This window comes from Panthera tigris, chromosome B1 (assembly GCF_018350195.1).
Source record: "Panthera tigris isolate Pti1 chromosome B1, P.tigris_Pti1_mat1.1, whole genome shotgun sequence".
Classification (NCBI taxonomy): Eukaryota; Metazoa; Chordata; class Mammalia; order Carnivora; family Felidae; genus Panthera; species Panthera tigris.
This window is the reverse complement of record NC_056663.1, coordinates 102660410-102677932: the sequence shown is the minus strand read 5'-3', so window position 1 is coordinate 102677932 and position 17523 is coordinate 102660410.

Sequence of the window (17523 nt, the reverse complement as noted above, 5' to 3'; positions counted from 1 at the left end):
ACCAGGGATGCTCACATGCCACAGGAAAGACCATGTGAGGCCACAGGGAGAAGGTGGATTTCTGCAAGTCAAGAAGAAACCAAACCTACTGACACATTGATCTTGGACTTCCAGCCTCCAGAACTATGAGAAAATAGAATTTCTAATGTTTAAGTCAACCAGTCTGTGGTGTTTTGCTGTGATAGCCCAGCATATTAAAACACTAAAGCAAGTATAAAACCTGTTTCTTGAGGTATTCTTGGTCTATGGTAGAGTAGTTTCATTGATGTAGGAGCTAATCCTTCATAATGCTATGCTGAAGAGAGACATCAGAAAGGAAAGGAAAGGTATAACTCTAATAAAAATGGCCTTTGGGTAACTTAAAAAGCAGTTGTCTAGACAGGAAGGTGCTGGGACCATTTTCCACAGTTGACACACATTCTCTCCCCTGGAGTTTGACCCATATAAGGTGAACTTCCCGGCATCCTTAGACTCTTGCGGCTGACTGGATCAGCATCTCAAGGATCCAGGCATGTTCATTCCCTTACCCTGTTCCTATGTAGACCTAGAAGTGGAAGCAAATGCCACCCTTGACAAATCACAAGTGGCTTGAATATTTTAATCAACAAATATTTAAACAAATTTGTTTAATAAACAAATAGTTATTATTTAAGTAGGAATAAGCAAAACAGTTGAATGAGAGAAAATGGCACATTACTTCAAGCACAATAAGAAAATATGTTTTTGAACATGAGTTTTTGAACTGATTAGAATTTTATACAAAGAAAACTGCTAGCCCAGGACCCTTTGGGGAAGGACCAATTCCTGCCTGGTGACTACCTTATTCTTTGCCTGGTTACTTGCTTGCGTCTTCCTTTGCTTCCTTCCATGAGAACTGAGTTCCTATTGTGGACTAAACACTGTGCTGAGGAGTACAGAAATGAAGTCTAGAAGCACAGTTCCTATCCTCAAGGAGTGCCAGTTGAAGTCATGGGAAGAGCCAAGTAAGCCAGTGATTTCTTGCAGGGCATTGCATCCCATCACACAGTGATACAGAGTCTTGTGAGAACACAGAGGGGGCACAGCCAGATAAGATGGACACTGGGGGAGGCTATTCTTAAGGCAGGGAGGGGGGATGCTTGAGCTTAATTTTCATGGAGAAATTCATTTAGTCATCCAACCCACAAACATTTACCAAATACCTATCATATACCAGGCATCTTCTAGTGTTTCCGAACTTGGGAGAGCATCAGAATCATCTGGAAGGGTTGCTTGGGAAGGAAGCAACACAGATTGCTGCTTGCTGAGGCAGAAGATCTGCAGCCAGGTTTGATAATTTGCATTCCTAACCCATTTCTAGGTGATAGTGCCACTGGTACAAATATTAGACTTTGGGAACCACTGCTTTAGACAGAGCAGTAAGTAATGGGGGAAAAGAAAAGCAGCACCATGGGTAGGGTTGTGCAGTTTCAAGCAAGAAACAAAGCTTCAGGATGGGCTTTGGTGGCAATGAGCCTTGAAAGCCCCTAATGCACTTGTTAAGTCCTAAAAGCTACCTCAACCTGAGGGAAGAAACACTTGTTCATTTAGTCCATTCAGCAGGGGCCCTTTGCAAAATATCTATCCTGTATGTGAGTTTTAATCGTTGGTCTGCTAAAGGGACCACTTCTTTTGTAACTGGCACAAAGGCTTGGGGTATGCCAAGGCTGGAAACGATGTGCAAAGCAGGGCACGGGAGATGGAATTAGAGATCCGAGATCCTTCAGAATGTTCAGAGCACATAAACAATGGTGAAGCTAGGGCTCCACACTGGCCAATCTGACTTCCATCTGTTGTCTATTACACTTAGCAACCTGGATCCCCTTCCACCCACAGATGTTGTGTTAAAATGTTTCACACACACACGGGAACTGCCTCATCTCATCCTGCTTGGATCCATCCTGTCACTGTGGACAGTTCTTCAGCTTACCTATTTACAGGCCACGTGATGCTGCTAGATATTAAATAGATGTTAGAAAAAGGCAAAGGTATGGGACCCAAAGGACCAATTGAAGGACACTAATAAAATAATGGCTTAGGTGGAAGATCGTCAATAAACAACGAAGACCACACAGGACCAAAATGCCTGAAGAGGACCGCAAGGACATGTGGGCTCAAGGTCTGAACTTGGGAATTTGTGTGAAAAGATTAAGGGGAATGACTGGCACGTCAAATCAATAAACAACAACAGAACAGGTGATTAGAGTGGCTGTATTTAGAGTTGACCTGAGAGGATTAAAGAAACTTTGCTTGAGAAGAAAGCCTATTAGGAGAAGACTGGAGTCCTTGGGCAAAAACCATTCTGAATAAGAGATTTAGCTTCAGTAACGAAGAGAGAAAAAATCCTGCACATGGAGATTTGTACGTTTAAAATATTTAAAAGAGGCACACAGCCCGCAGGTCATTTTGTGGGAACCATACTTGATGTTCATCTCTCTGGTGTTTCCACTGCCTACAATTGTTCACCCCCATATTTTCAACAGGACTTGCAATGTCAAAGAATATGATTGTTAAAATGGATTTGGGTGAAAACAAGAAAATATTGAAATTTCAACATTTCTGTAGTGAAGGCAAAAGGCTTAAAAAAGATCATTTAACGTCTTCTCATTTAAGTCTTTATTAAGACTTCCAGCAACACAAGACTGTTTGTGTTAATGTGCAGGTAAAATCTGCTGTCTGCTAAGTATATCACACGTGAGAGCTCAGCCTGCATCAGCTCCCTGGGGGATTGTTCAAACAGATCAGTAGACTCCCACTCCTGGAATTTCTGATTCAACTTCTGGGGTGTGACCTGAGAATTTGTGTTTCTAACAAACAAGCTCCCAGCAGATGCTGATGCAGCTGGCCTGGGGACGACACTTTGAGAACCATTGTTTGTAAACATTAATAATGTCATTTCTTACAATGAGAAAATCAGTGTTTAAATGGCAAAAGTCACAGCTTGTGGACAGTTTGTGAAGCATTGAGGTAAAGCCACTGAGTTCAGACAATGCTTGAGCAAATGTGAGCACCTCTCACCCTGCAGGGAAGAGATCTTGCCAATTTTGCCCAGCCTGCTTACCAAAGATTTCATGCACAAGACGACAGGTGCAATATGGAAGCGTTTCATAAATTGTACCTCAGTGGAAGAGAGTTGATTACAATCTTAGGCAAGGCTGATTGGGTCATGCCAAGTAAATGGAAGACGTGAAAAATATAAGCATTTGTTGTGAATTTTCCATTAAATGGTAAAAAAGATTCCTTACAGGTAAATTTGAGAGCATATATTTGCTCCAATCACCAATCAGAGCAAACTTTGTACTACATATATCTTTGAACATGCAACTCTTTGAAGAACGCTGTCAGTTGGAAACAAGCACAAAGAGACTAGCACAGAATAGACTTCCTGGTGATGTCCACAAGCAGGTCTGGGAACCCATACAGATCTTAAATCAAAAGAGCCACCACTGAGATTCAGCAAGCTAGGCCTCACCCGTGCATTACTTAAGCATTCCTAGATTAAGTGGCTTATTTGGCCCCAAAGAAATCACTGGAATAATTGGAAACTGAAATAGCTGTTACACACTGTCCTTCTGTCTCTGACTGCTGAACGCATCTCCTCAGTATCAGGTTTAACCCGATGAAATGGTAAGTAGATCAGAACTACTATGGAATAAGCTCAAACTGGTGAAGGGGTTTCTAATATTCATCTGTGAGTGAGTGACCAACCTTTCCTTAGTACATATCAGTTAGATAAACTGGTCTATTAATAGGTCACTTTCAATCTACAAGCTCATTTGGGAAAGCAGTAGGTAACGGAGGCCTCATTCAAATGGGAGAAGCGTAACATAACACTTACTCTGAAAAATAGCACTGTTGGTTCTGAAAAAGAAAATGTGTAGGCACTGAATAAGTATCATAGGAAACATGACACAGTCTTATTAGGAATGCCGTTGGAAGTAGCTGTGGTGGAGGGTGGGGCTCAGTCCCTTTAAGAGGAAGGTTGGGACTATTGAGTTCCAGCGGCTCCTCTCATTAAAAGGGACTTAAGTGAGGACTCCTGACTGCGAAGGGGAGGACAGCCAGGCTGGGTGAAGGAGGAGGCTTCTGCTAACAAGCCTGGTATGGGGCCTTACACAGAAAAACCACACAATTGACTTCCTTTGTTGTTTCTACATGGACTGATGTATGGGAGAGAAGGCCCTGATGGGTTAGTTAGGGATATCCCTTTTGAGGAGCCCTAGAAAAGGAGCCAGATGGTAAAATAAAGCCTAGCCGAGATCAATGTGACACAGCTTCCCCAGCACCCTTTAGTTGTGGCTCTTTCGTTCTGGAAAAAAACGTGTTTGTTCCCCTTCGAGCCACATACTCTGCGTGTGTGGTGTGAGTGTCTTGAATGTGCCCATATAAATGCAAAATGCTAAGACCAATGTAGAGCGCTATTTAACTGTACGCACAAAGGCACCTCGATTAGCCCTCTTCCCATGACGTATTTTCAAGGTTGCCATTCCTCACTCTGCATATGGGCTAGAGCCAGGTAGCCACAAATCTCAGATGGACTGATCAGGAAAGACTCACTCCGAGCCCGATTCAGTCAAGCAGCTTGTGTTCTGTTAAGCTTACGGTGTGCTCAGCACCCGTATGTTGTCAGCTCGTGTGCATATTTGGGCTTCTCCACCGTGGAGGATGATCTGGTCCTTACAGTTTAGTCCCTTCTGCTTTGCTTTCAGAAGATGTGCTCATCCTAAGTGAGTCCAAGGAAAAGAACAGATTCAAAACTGGATAGTCATTATTGCAGTATTATTTTCATCAGGAAAGTCTGAAGATGTCATGCATAAATTTGTTTGTCTCTTTTAGACCGAATAATGTTTTGGAAGGTGTGTGAAATCAATGGGTATAACCTGAAGAAAAAGCGGCCAGATGAGGGTGCTGGAGGCTGGAAATAACACGATGATGGTGATTGTCATTTTTATGGCTTCATTTTTGTTGCTTCGAAGGGATTCCCTAAAGAAGTTTGCTTATTTTATCAAAGCAAGACAGCTGACTTTGTTTCAGAGTATCTATTGCCGACACTAACACTAGCTCTCCAATTTGCCAAATAAGAATTCTTGCCATATGTTTGGCATCTTTAAAGTAGCTTTTCTCCTTATCTTCAATCAGTGCCAGAAGTTAAGGGATCTGATACAATTTGCTACAAGGCTCTAGCTGTGGTGGTCTTGATCTTGCTGGATAGTATTGTGTCGGGCCATTCAACATGTTTCCCCTCTGCTTTCACTTCAACTATATTTCAATTAAAAAAAAAAAAACAAAACTTGTTGATGTTGCTTTTTTAAATTGTTAAAAAAATCCTTAACTTTTGGGGGTCAGTCAGAAATTTTATGTATGATTCCATTTTGTGAAGAATCACATGTAATCATGGTAGTTATGACATTGTTTATTGCCAGGTAGACTGCTTCTCAAGACTTAGGCATCATTAATTTTGTTCATGACAAACCTAACGTGAGCATCCACAAAGGAAAACCACCATTATTACCACTACCAACAGCAAAATACTAGCTAGGGGATGGGGAGGTTACCACATAATAAGCTAAAAATAAACAAAGTATTCCAATAAGAAGATTCTGGAATGACTGAAAACAAAATATTGGCGGGGGGGGGGGGGGAAGGCAAACTTGTTCTACGAGACCTTCTGTGACCAAAAGCCCTGCACAGGCATGTATATGACTTTGTTTTCATACTTGAAAATCTCACTTTAAGCGTGGAGATCTTAACTATTTGTTAAAGCATTTCTAAGGACATCTGAAAAGACTTTTGGAATGAGCTTTAGAAATGGAGCTCACAAAATTCAATATGTCAGGATTGCATTGTCTTGCCAGCTAGTCCTCAAAATATTTTTTTCAACATGGTTTTTGTCAACTGTCCAATAAGGGTTGGACTAGCCAGTGCCTGAGCTATCACCCTAAGAGTACACTCTGCCCCCAACCTTTGTTCATCACTATCTGATTGACCTTTTCCACTGGCAGGACTTTTGCTGAGGGAAAGTCAATCCCAGGTGGAGGCCTGCTTCAAAACTCTGTTTTCTGTGGAGTTCACTAGGTGTCTCAGTAACATTCCATAGATCGGGTGCCTCATAAACAAGAGAAATTTATTTTTCACAGTTTGGAGCCTGAAATCCAAGATCAGGGTGCCAGCATGGTTGTATTCTGGCAAGACCCTTATTCTGGATTATGGAACTTCTGCCTGCTTCTCTCTGTGTCCTCAAATGGTGGAAGGGCGAGCTAGCTCTCCAGAGCCTCTGTTGTGAGGGCACTAATCCCATTTATGAGGACTCTTCTCTCATCATCTAATTACCTCCCAAAGGCCCTAATACCATCACCTTGGGTATTAGGTTTTCAACATAGGAATTTGGTGGTGGGCAAGGGACACAAACATTCAGACCATAGCACCAGGGTATCTTTAAGATGGAAAGGGACACTGTTATGGGTTGAATTGTATCTCTTCAAATTTTGTATATAAAAATCCTAACCCTAGCACCTCACAATATAATTTTATTCAAAAATAGGGTCATTACAGATATGCTTAGTTAAAGTTGGAATGAACACATACTGGAGTTGGATGAGCCACTGATCTAATGTGACTAATGTCCTTAAAAAAAGAGGAATTTGTGGGGCACCTGGGTGGCTCAGTGGGTTAAGTGTCCAAGTCTTGATTTGGGCTCAGGTCATGATCTCACAATTCGTGTGCTGACAGTGTGGAGCCTGCTTGGGATTTCCTCTCTCTCTCTCTCTCAAAATAAATAAACTTAAAAAACAAAAAATAGAAATTTGAGCACAGGCAGCACCATGTGCAGATGAAGATAGAGATGGAGTGATGTTTCTAAAAGCCAAAGAATACCAAGAAAATGGCCAATTAACCACCATAAACTAGGGAAGAGGCACAGAACAGATCCTTGCTCATATCCCTCAGAACTAACAACCCTGCTGGCACCTTGATTTCAGATTCCTGGCCTTCAGAACTGTGAGACAATACATTTCTGTTGTTAAAGCCACCCATTCTGTGGTACTTTCTTATGGCACCCCTGACAACGTAACACAGATGCCATTGTCTTCATTCCTGCTGATGCTATGCACTTCGGATGATCAGCCGCTTGTCAGGATTTCTCTGCAGATGGTAGTGGTGCCATATAGCATATTGGGAAAGATCCTTCGTAGCAGTGGGCTGAGTTCTTCCTATTCGTCTTGCTCAGGTCTAAGCCTGCTAAGAGTTTCTGAGAAAGTTTTACCTCAGAACTCACCTCACATGTCACCTCTGAAGGCCTTTTTGCTTTCTGGTTTCTCTACGCCTGAACAAAATTCTGTGAGGAACTCTAGGCTGAAGTTGTTTACCAAGTCGGGGGGTGGGGGTAGAGAAGGGGATATTCTTTTTGTTCCTCTGAGCTCTGACCCCCAGTGATGCCAAAAGGCCTATCTTGGAGGATCCTGGAAGCAGCAGCAGAAGTACACGCAGAGGGCTGTGGGAACCCATTGCTTTAAATAGTTTTGCTTCAGACATTCGGAATTAGTCGTTTTTCTTACCTCAAGTTTTGTCACCAGATTAGTTAATCTAAGTACATTTTCAGTTTCCAATGAAAGAACAGTTAAATGGAATTTGATTTGATATGGAAATATATTTACCACTTAAATGTTAGATACATAGTGCACTAGAACATATTAAAATTAATATTACAGGTGTTAATAATACTGTTCAACCCCACCATATTTATGCCGTGGTGATAATGTAGTTTCTGAGGCTTTGCTGAAACATGACTACTGCTAATAACTACTGCCTTTTGAATGACTACTATGTGTCAGGTGATTTATATGCATTATTAATCTTCCAAAAACTCTGTCAGAGGTGGAAGCCTTGCAATTAAGATATACAAATTCTATGGTTTTAAAAAAAAAGTCAAGTAAATGGTTTAAGATTGTTGAAGTCGTAAGTGGAAGAGCTGGGATCAAATGTAAGTCTGTCTGACTCCAAATCCCATGTGTTTTCCACCACGACACTTTGCTGTTATTATTTCTGTACTTCTTTATGAAGAGAGAATGATTTTCATATATTTGGAAACAATCAGATCTTTTCATTAAAAAAAAAAGTTCAAGGTTGAATATGGTATAATCTATCATAATAGAAAGTTTGGTATCCCAAACTCCAGGCAAATAATGGATGCTTTCCAAAAATGCATTCATTATCCTTCATTGATTTCATTAAATTTCACAAAGCCTTTTTTACAGCATTTATCCAGACAACTTAACTTCTAGATTCCTTATGGAAAATGCCCTTATTTTAAATAAAGCTACTTTATGCATCTTCACATTTATGATGCTTTTTTAAAAATGTACTAATTAACTTATGGACATTGAACTAAAGAATTGTCACATTCTAGTAAATTCTATTAAGTGGTGGCACCTATTGACGATCTATGATATTGCAGTCTAACATCATTAGACACAAATTCTTAAGATTTTAGAAGAGAAAGAAACTATTTTGTCAAGTTTTAAAACTACAGAATGTATATTTCTTGAGAAATATGGTATATCTGGAGTAGAAGTAGAGTGTGGTCACAGAATATGTATGGCACATCTTTCTGACATCTCAATTTTATTCAATATTTATATATGAAAACAAATTATATCATGACTTAGATGGCAACATTGGCCTGAATGTTCTATCTATGATGGAAACCTTTCACAAAGTGTCTATATTGCAAAGGTATTCATTGTCGCTTTGCCATTTGAGGTTCTTCAGTGGGAAACTTTTAGAAACATTGGGTCCAGTTCATTTTACTTGTGTGAAAGGTGAGAAAATGATGTTCAGTGCTGGGTGTAGGCTCAGACACAAGTGCGAGGAAGACAGAGTTCCAAAATCTTATTCAACATTCTTTCCTATTGAATTTACCACCGGATCCTCATTTATATAGTATAAACCCAATTAAAAGTAGAAGAAGTGTTAAATTTAGAGAATCACAAACGTGTGGTCAAAAAATTTTGGGAAAATGTGAGAAGTTCCATAACTTCAGAGTTACTGAAAATTGGTAGCAATGCTAGAATAAAATATCCCATCTGAGAAATCTTTACAAGTTCTCAAATGACTGTGAAGGATATTAACAAGCACGTTTTTGAACCTGACAGTTTCTTTTTGCTGGAAATTTTAAAATTCAGTTCTCCTTGGAGGAGTTTTTCGTTGGGAATATGCCTTTAATTTTATCATGCCAAACAACAAATAAATCACCAGCATTAGTTTCATAACACAGTCATCATTCTGAAACACATCTATTCCATATGATGAAGAATATTCTGGGGCACCTGGGTGGCCCAGTCGGTTAAGCGCCTGACTTTGGCTCAGGTCATGATCTTGCGGTTCATGAGTTTGAGCCCCGGGTCCAGCTCTGTGCTGACAGCTCAGAGCCTGGAGCCTGAATCAGATTCTGTGTTTCCTTCTCTCTCTGCCCCTCCCTCATTCACGCTCTCTCTGTCTCTCTCAAAAAATAAACATTAAAAAGTTAAAAAAGAGAATACTCAAATTTAGGCCAAATTTTAAGTTCAAAGAATAGCTTTGAAATAAGACTGTGGGTGAGTCTATTATTTGATTTGTAGCTAGTTAGATCTCCAGGGTTTTTTTTTTCTCATATATGCCTTTTGTATTCTACTTTTTTTTTTTTTTTTCAAAAAGCAAAGGGACTTAGGTAATAGACCACTTCAAAAATTCCAAGTGATTGCTCAAAATGAAATCAGACTGAGGTTGGCAAAGATAAGAACTGAAAACTTACAAGGATGCATTATTATTGCAAATAGCCAACGTGTCTCAAAAAAATTGCAAATTAGCTTGCTACCATATTGCTGAAGAGGCATGCCTTTAGCTTTTACTCAAAGTGGCTAGGTTAACATGGAAACTTCATTGTTGCACTTTACTAGTGTTTCAGATGTAGAGAGACTCCAGGGTTTGTTAATTCAGCAATTTAAGAATGCCATTAAATAAATACTCAGAGTCTTTCCTTTTGTTCTACCAACCTTGGTATCTCTGATAGGCCTCTAATGTTTGCAAAATGATTCTATCTGCAAACCATACATCCTCACAGATCAATGTCCAGGGGCAAAACAAGCACAAGAGCTCTCTCTCTCTCAGGTCCCTTTTTAAGAGCATAGAATCTTTCCCTACAAGGTACTCCAGCAGATTTCCATTCTTGTCTTATTACTTAGAATTGGGTCAGGTACCTCCTTCTGACTCAATTTCAAAACGGCAAGGGAAATAGAACTACTGTATTATGGTTGGTTGAAGGTAATCAAGATTTGCCCTCTGGGGCTGAGACTGGACAGGACTAATCTTCCCTGAGACTGAATACCGGTGCCAAATATGGGTTTTACAATAAGTAAAAGGGCTCAGTAAAAAAAGCAAGTGTCTGCTACACAGCACAGCATAGAGCAACAGAGGTCAATCTCCCCCAATGGGGAGAAACTTTTAGTATGGCAGGTACCGTGCTAAAATAGAATGTATAAGTGAAAGATACACTTAGAGGAACAAAAGAAAAGGAAAAAAAATCAATGTTTTCCTCTATCTCTTCTGCTATTTGGGAATTTAATCTCTGACTTTATTTTTTTTTTAATGTATTTATTTTTGAGAAAGAGAGAGAGAGACAGAGAGAGAGAAAGGGAACAAGAGGGTGAGGGGCAGAGAGAGAGGAGACAGAGAATCCCAAGCAGAGCCTGATGCGGGGCTCAAAACCCACAAACCACGACCTGAGCCAAAGTTCAAAGATCCTGAGATCACGACCTGAGCCAAAGTCAAGAGTCGGATGCTTAAGCAACTGAGCCACCCAGGTGCCCCTTAATCTCTGACTTCAGGTTGTCAAAAGCAAAAGCAGCCTAAGATCTTATGTCCACTTTCACAGCTAGTGCATACAAAAGTATCAGAAGGATTATGACTTGCCCTGAAGAATGCTGGGAGAGCAATCGTGTTTGGCTTAGCTGCCTCTTTCCGCTGCACAACTCCATGTGTTATTTGGGTTTACACATACACAAATTCATGACGGCTACATTTAGCGTTACTGTGTGCCTGATCCTAGGATTGAGGTACCCTGTGGGAGAAAAGGCACAGGTAGATGAGAAGGAAGCCATTTGTTCTCAGGAAGAATCATGAGCTCTTTAGGTTCTATGAATTCAATTTAAAAGTACTGTCAAATGAAGTAGATTATGAAGGTAACACAGTGGAAACTAATGTAGATAATTTTGCTCATATTGCATATTCTTATTATGCTCTACATTGCCCTTGAAAACTAGATGATAGGATTTTTTTTTCTCAGACAAGATTAAAAGGATCAAAGGGATATTATTTTAATAAATCACCAAGCCAGAATCACATGATAGTATCACTAGAAGAGTTCTTAATCTTCTCTTTGGAAACTTGAAAAACATTAAAGAAAAGGAAACTTCAAGAAAATTTTCTACTAGAAACTGGTTATAAACATTTCTTAGCATAAAATAAATAATGTACTTGGATAGCCTATCTAATAGTGAGTAATGTCCTAAAACCATGTTCAGCTAAGCCATACTTATACTAAAGAGAGCTCAGGCTTCCTTCAGATAATATAATTCTGATAATTATGCAATTCTATGAATTACTGAATGTGTGTTGTTCTCTTTGTTATTGAGTATATCAGAATTATATATATTTGTTAATTCAGCAAATATGCACTGAGTGCCTAATATGTTCCAGGCACTGTTCTGGGTACTTGAGATACGTTTGTGAACAAAATCAACAAAAGATCCAAACCCTGACGAGTTAACATTCTAGCAGGGATGATAAACATAATAAATTAATAAATGTACTATGATAGAAGGTGGTAAGTGCAATGGGGGAGAGAAAAGACGTGAGAGAAAATGTAAATTTGTGATAACTCATACACTAAATTGGTTAAATATTTTATCTCTGTGTTTTCCATGAAGAGCTTCTAATGTAAAATAACTGCAAAATAATATTTTTGTAATGTTTTTGCTTTTTCTTGGTTCTAATATCTTGCTTATTTCAGAACATTCAAAACATTAAAGAGAAAGAAAATAAAACCATCCATAATCCTACTGCTTATAGATTTCTAAAACGACTAATATTTTAGAAAAATTCCTTGCTTTCCTATGCCTGTACTCTTCCCTTTTCCCTTCCTCCCTCCCTTCTTTCCTTCCATCTCTCCATCTAGATAGAATTAAAAATAAATATACAGATGAATAAGTTTTTTTCAATGTTTATTTATTTTTGAGAGACAGAGTGTGAGTAGGGAAGGGGCAGAGAGAGAGGGAGACACAAAGCTCAAAGCAGGCTCCAGGCTCTGAGCTGTCAGCACAGAGCCTGACGCGGGGCTCGAACCCACAAACCGTGATATCATGACCTGGGCCAAAGTCGGACGCCCAACCAACTGAGTCACCCAGGCACCCCAGATATATGTGTATATATATATGTGTATATATATATATATGTGTATATATGTGTGTATATATATATGTGTGTATATATGTGTGTATATATATGTGTGTATATATATATGTGTGTATATATATGTGTATATATATATACATATATATACACACATATATATATATATATATACACATATATATATATATATATTAAGGCTGTAGCATAGGTCTTCTATCCCTTACTTGAATTTTTGGAGCCAAAGTATGCTTAGGAATTGAGAATTGATTGGCTATAAAAAGATAATGAGGTATAAACTGTGTATTACATAATAGCCCTAGTGTGGTCTGGGGAAGGACCCTGCAATCAAATACGTTAATACTGAAATTTTTATTTTTACAATAAATAAGATGAATAAAGGCTATAAATAGCCTCATATAAATTCAGGTCATATTTTGCTATTAAATGCCTTACAAAATAGTTTTTGTTATTTGGAAATTCTTAGATTTCAGAATTGAAGATGAATTGTGAACCTAAGTAGGTTTTTTTAAGTGGTGATTTTTCTTTACTTACATAGTTAAGTTAAATTAACATTCTACTATGTTAAATTTTTGTAGATGATTTTAATAATGACAAAATGGCTCGTGATGTGTTTCTTAACTTATTTAACAATTCTCATACAGGTCTTTGATCATATCACTAACTCTTTAGATTCTTAGAAGAGGACTTGACTGGATCAAAGAGTAAGAGCATTATTAAAACACATGGTACATGGCATCAACTGCTTTCCAGAAAAGGTAAACTAATTTACATTCTCACTAGTAGTATACTAGTAGTATATGAAGGTTCCAGGCTTATTTTAGATGGAATAGAATATAAGTGCTTAATCAATATTTGTTAAATAAATGTGCTTTTAAAAATTTATTTATTTTTTATTTATTAAAAAAAATTTTTATGTTTTTATTTATTTTTGAGACAGAGAGAGACAGAGCAGGAACAGCGGAGGGGCACAGAGAGAAGGAGACACAGAATCTGAAGCAGGCTCCAGGCTCTGAGGTGTCAGCACAGAGCCCGACGCGGGGCTCAAACTCACCAGCCGTGAGATCACGACCTCACTGAGCCGACGTCGGACGCCCAACCGACTGAGCCACCCAGGCGCCCCTAAAAATTTATTAAAACTATTTATACATTAGGATGTTAGCCAACTATCCATCATATGAGATGTACATATATATTTCTGGTTTATGTTTACATATTTATGTTGTTTATATGATATTCACCTATATGTTACATGTAAATACCACATATGGTATTTATGGTGTTTGCCTACACGTTTTCCTAGTTTATAGTTACATATTTATGCTAGCTTTTATAAATCAAATATATTGGTTTCAGTTGTTTCTTCCATTATGCTAAATATTGCTTATAGGGTTTTATATATATATATATATATATATATATATATACATATATATATATGTATATATATATATATATATACACATATACATATATATATACTTTTTTTACTGTTTAATCCTTCTAGAATGTGTTCTTTAGCTACAATGTATGTTTAAAATATTTTTATTTAGACATTCACATGGGTGATGTGTTTTCTGAGCTCCTGTATATGGGAGCTCGTGGTACAAGATTTTGTCAAGTACATCGGGTCACAATATTTTCTTTTCGCTATTTTATGAGGATCATCTCTCACTTTTGAGGGCTGGTGTCAGCCATGTAGAAGGTGAGGGAATATAGTCCTGACTCTCTAAGGGAAGGACCACATGGTTTAGCATTGCTGGCGTTGGGTCAATATGAGGAGGTCCTCAATCAAGTACCATCTTCAAAAAACCAAAGACAGTAATTGTGAGTAGATGAAAAAGTGAAGGGGGGAAAAAGCAGCTTTTTTCTTAAGAAAGTTTGTGGAGAATAAAAGAAGAAAATCCAGTGATTTTGGTAAATGCCAGTATAGCAGAGCAAAGACAGCCACTTTCTGTTGTGGGCCCTCAGAGCTGACCTGATGTTAGCAAAGAACAGAGAAACTTCTTAGGCTGTGAACTGTGTGTTCAGGTTCAAAAACTCCAGAAAAGAACATGATGACTTTTGTTTCATAAAGAGCCATACAGATGGCATTTCACAGAAAAGTTTCCTGGTGGCTGGCCCTGTTGATGGTCACAATGTAGCTTGTAGTGGATGCTAATTTACCAGAGGACCTCAGTGCTTCAAAGACATTGGCACTTAAGTTGACTTCAGGCTGTAACGTTCCCAGGGTTTGCAATTAAGTGAAGCTGTTTTGTTTTGCTCATAGATGCATCAGATGATGGGTGTTCTTTGATGTTACCTTTCCTCCACCTCATCAATCAACCCTTCATCTCTTTGTCTGCCAACTCCTTACCCCTTACTTTACAAGCCTAGTAAAATCAGAAGGTTGTAAAGGGGGCAGATTAGATGAAAATGGGAGAAGAATTTCCTTTAAGCTTACTACACTCTGAGTTCTGCTTCTGATTCTAGCAATCTTCTGTCCACGAACATGCAAATGCCCCACCAGCGTGACTGTTTCTAACTTTTACAAGCTGCATACAACATCCTTAGGAATCAGTTTGGATATCTCTTATAAAGATTCTTAAAGGGGCGCTTGGGTGGCTCAGTTGGCTGAGCATCTGACTCTTGGCTCAGGTCATGATCTCATGGTTCATGAGATTGAGCCCTGCGTGGGGGCTCTGTGCTGACAGCATAAAGTCTGCTTGGGATTCTTTCTCTCCCTCTCTCTGTTCATCCCCCTCACAAAATAAATAAACTTTTTCAAAATAAGTTCCTTCTCTCAAAATAAATAAATAAACTTTTTTCAAAAATCTGAAATGAAATGCACCAGGTAGCATGTTTATTGGTACAAAAGAACTTCCAGAAAAGTTATCAGAAGAAAAAAAATATTTTTATCAGAAGCTCTTTGTCTTTCTCTGAAAATAAATAAACTTTTTTCAAAAATCTGAAATGAAATGCACCAGGTGGCATGTTTACTGGTACAAAAGAACTTTTGGAAAGCTATCAAAAGAAAGAAAAATATTTTTATCAGAAGCTTAGTTCTTCTTTCATTATTACATTTCTGTTAGAATATTTTAATTGTCTATTTTGTGTTACACTTAAGAAATATATGCATTATTTAATATCTATAAATTGTATATAAGTTGTTTTGACAGATTAATTATAAAGGAAAGATATTTGGATGTTATGCTTTTTACCACTGATTTCCTCTTACTTAAACAAATAGCTTCAGGTGTATCTTTGGAGTACTTATGCTTCTAATTTTTGAAATAACCTCATTAAGAACTTGGATACATATTGTGTTGAAACTAATCAATGATCTAATTGTCTTTTGGAATTGGAGGTGTCTTGCAGACATTACTATCACGAATGTGCCCGAAGCTGCTTTACTCTGGAATATTGTCAGATCTCCAAAATTCCTCTATGTAAGGTGGCATATGTAAGTTTGGCTTCATTGAGGGTGCCTACAAACTAGAAAATTACATAAAAAGCTGTAGTTCTGCTAGATTGGTAACTCTATATCCACATCTGTGATTTAGTTTCTCCTTCCATGAGATGATTTGTTTTTCTAAGGGATATAAACACGAAAACCTGAAATCTGAGTTTTACTTGAATTTCTTCTGAACTGCAAGATAGAATAAAAAATTATAAAAAGGATTTTGTGCAATGGCCAAAATGTAAAATGCTGTTAGGTTTCAAAAATAAAACATTTCTTAATCAAGTAATCTTTGGCTTGAACTTTGACCTATATATTATAACAGTAATAAAACCTTCAGATTTTCAAAACTGGAACATAAACTCTCAGGGAGGCAGGCTCCTTGCATTGTATCATTGTTACACTCTAACCCTAGATATGATAAAACTTACATGTATTTTTAAAAGTACAAATATATATTACTAAGAAATAAGGTATTTATAATTGCCTTATAATGTTATTAGGAATTACAGAGTAATTTATATAAAATTTAATATAATTTCAGTGTATTATTTATATACATTCAGTATGTTATTTACATTGATACCTGAAAGGTGAGTGAAAAAGTAAATGAAAAATAAAAGTATAATGTAAAGAAAAAATGGCAAGTGCTACTCCATTAATGTTTTCCTGTATGTCGTGTTGTCCAGGATTGGTTGGTATCCCTCCATTGTTCCTTTGTAAACCAATTGATTTTTTTAGCTTGAAAACTTGTATCAGAATTATTTTTAAATTCATGATTATTATATTATCTTTGTAATCCAGTTTTTTGTTTTTTTTTTCAGAATGTGTCCAGATATTCTGCTTCATTCTTTCTGGATCAGGATGAGCCCTTTTGATTTGCATGCTTTGATCTATTTTCAGTCACATTCAGCTTGAACAAAATTCAAAATTGTTACTCCTTGTTGGAATACATATTCCCTTGTCTCTGTCTCCTTCTATTTGGCATATGACACCCATTCACCCATATATAATATCACAACCCTTCCTGTGTGTGGTCTTATCTTTTAATAAACATAAAATATCTAAATTTAGTAAAGAATTTAGAATTTTATGCCTCTTTCTTGCAGAGATCAATCTTGACTGGCATCTGATTTTTGTGTGAATTCTATGTATGTTCTCCTTACCAACACAACTTAAAATCTGTACATGTTGGGAGAGATTCACAGTGTAAGTTTTGCAATTTGCAATTTCATGTGAAGAGATATGAGAGGTGTCCTACAGTAAAGGCTGAGTTGGATGAAACACATCTTACACTCACGGGGATGGAATCCTTTCCTGTACAGCTCCTATTTCCCTTCCAACAAGCACATTTTAGGAATGTTATTCGAGAGAGATCTCTTTAACCATCACAATAAGCAGAAGGAAGTTAATGTATACTGAATACCACCCAGGGCCAAACATTATATATTTGATATGAATTAATTTTTATAAAAATCTTCTGAGATTGTTTTCTTACTGTCCTTTTTCAGTTACAGAAACTGAGGTTCACTGACTTACACACACTTGTTCATGTTCACACCTGGTGCCACCAGGAGCAGAATCTGTACCTGACTCCAAATCCA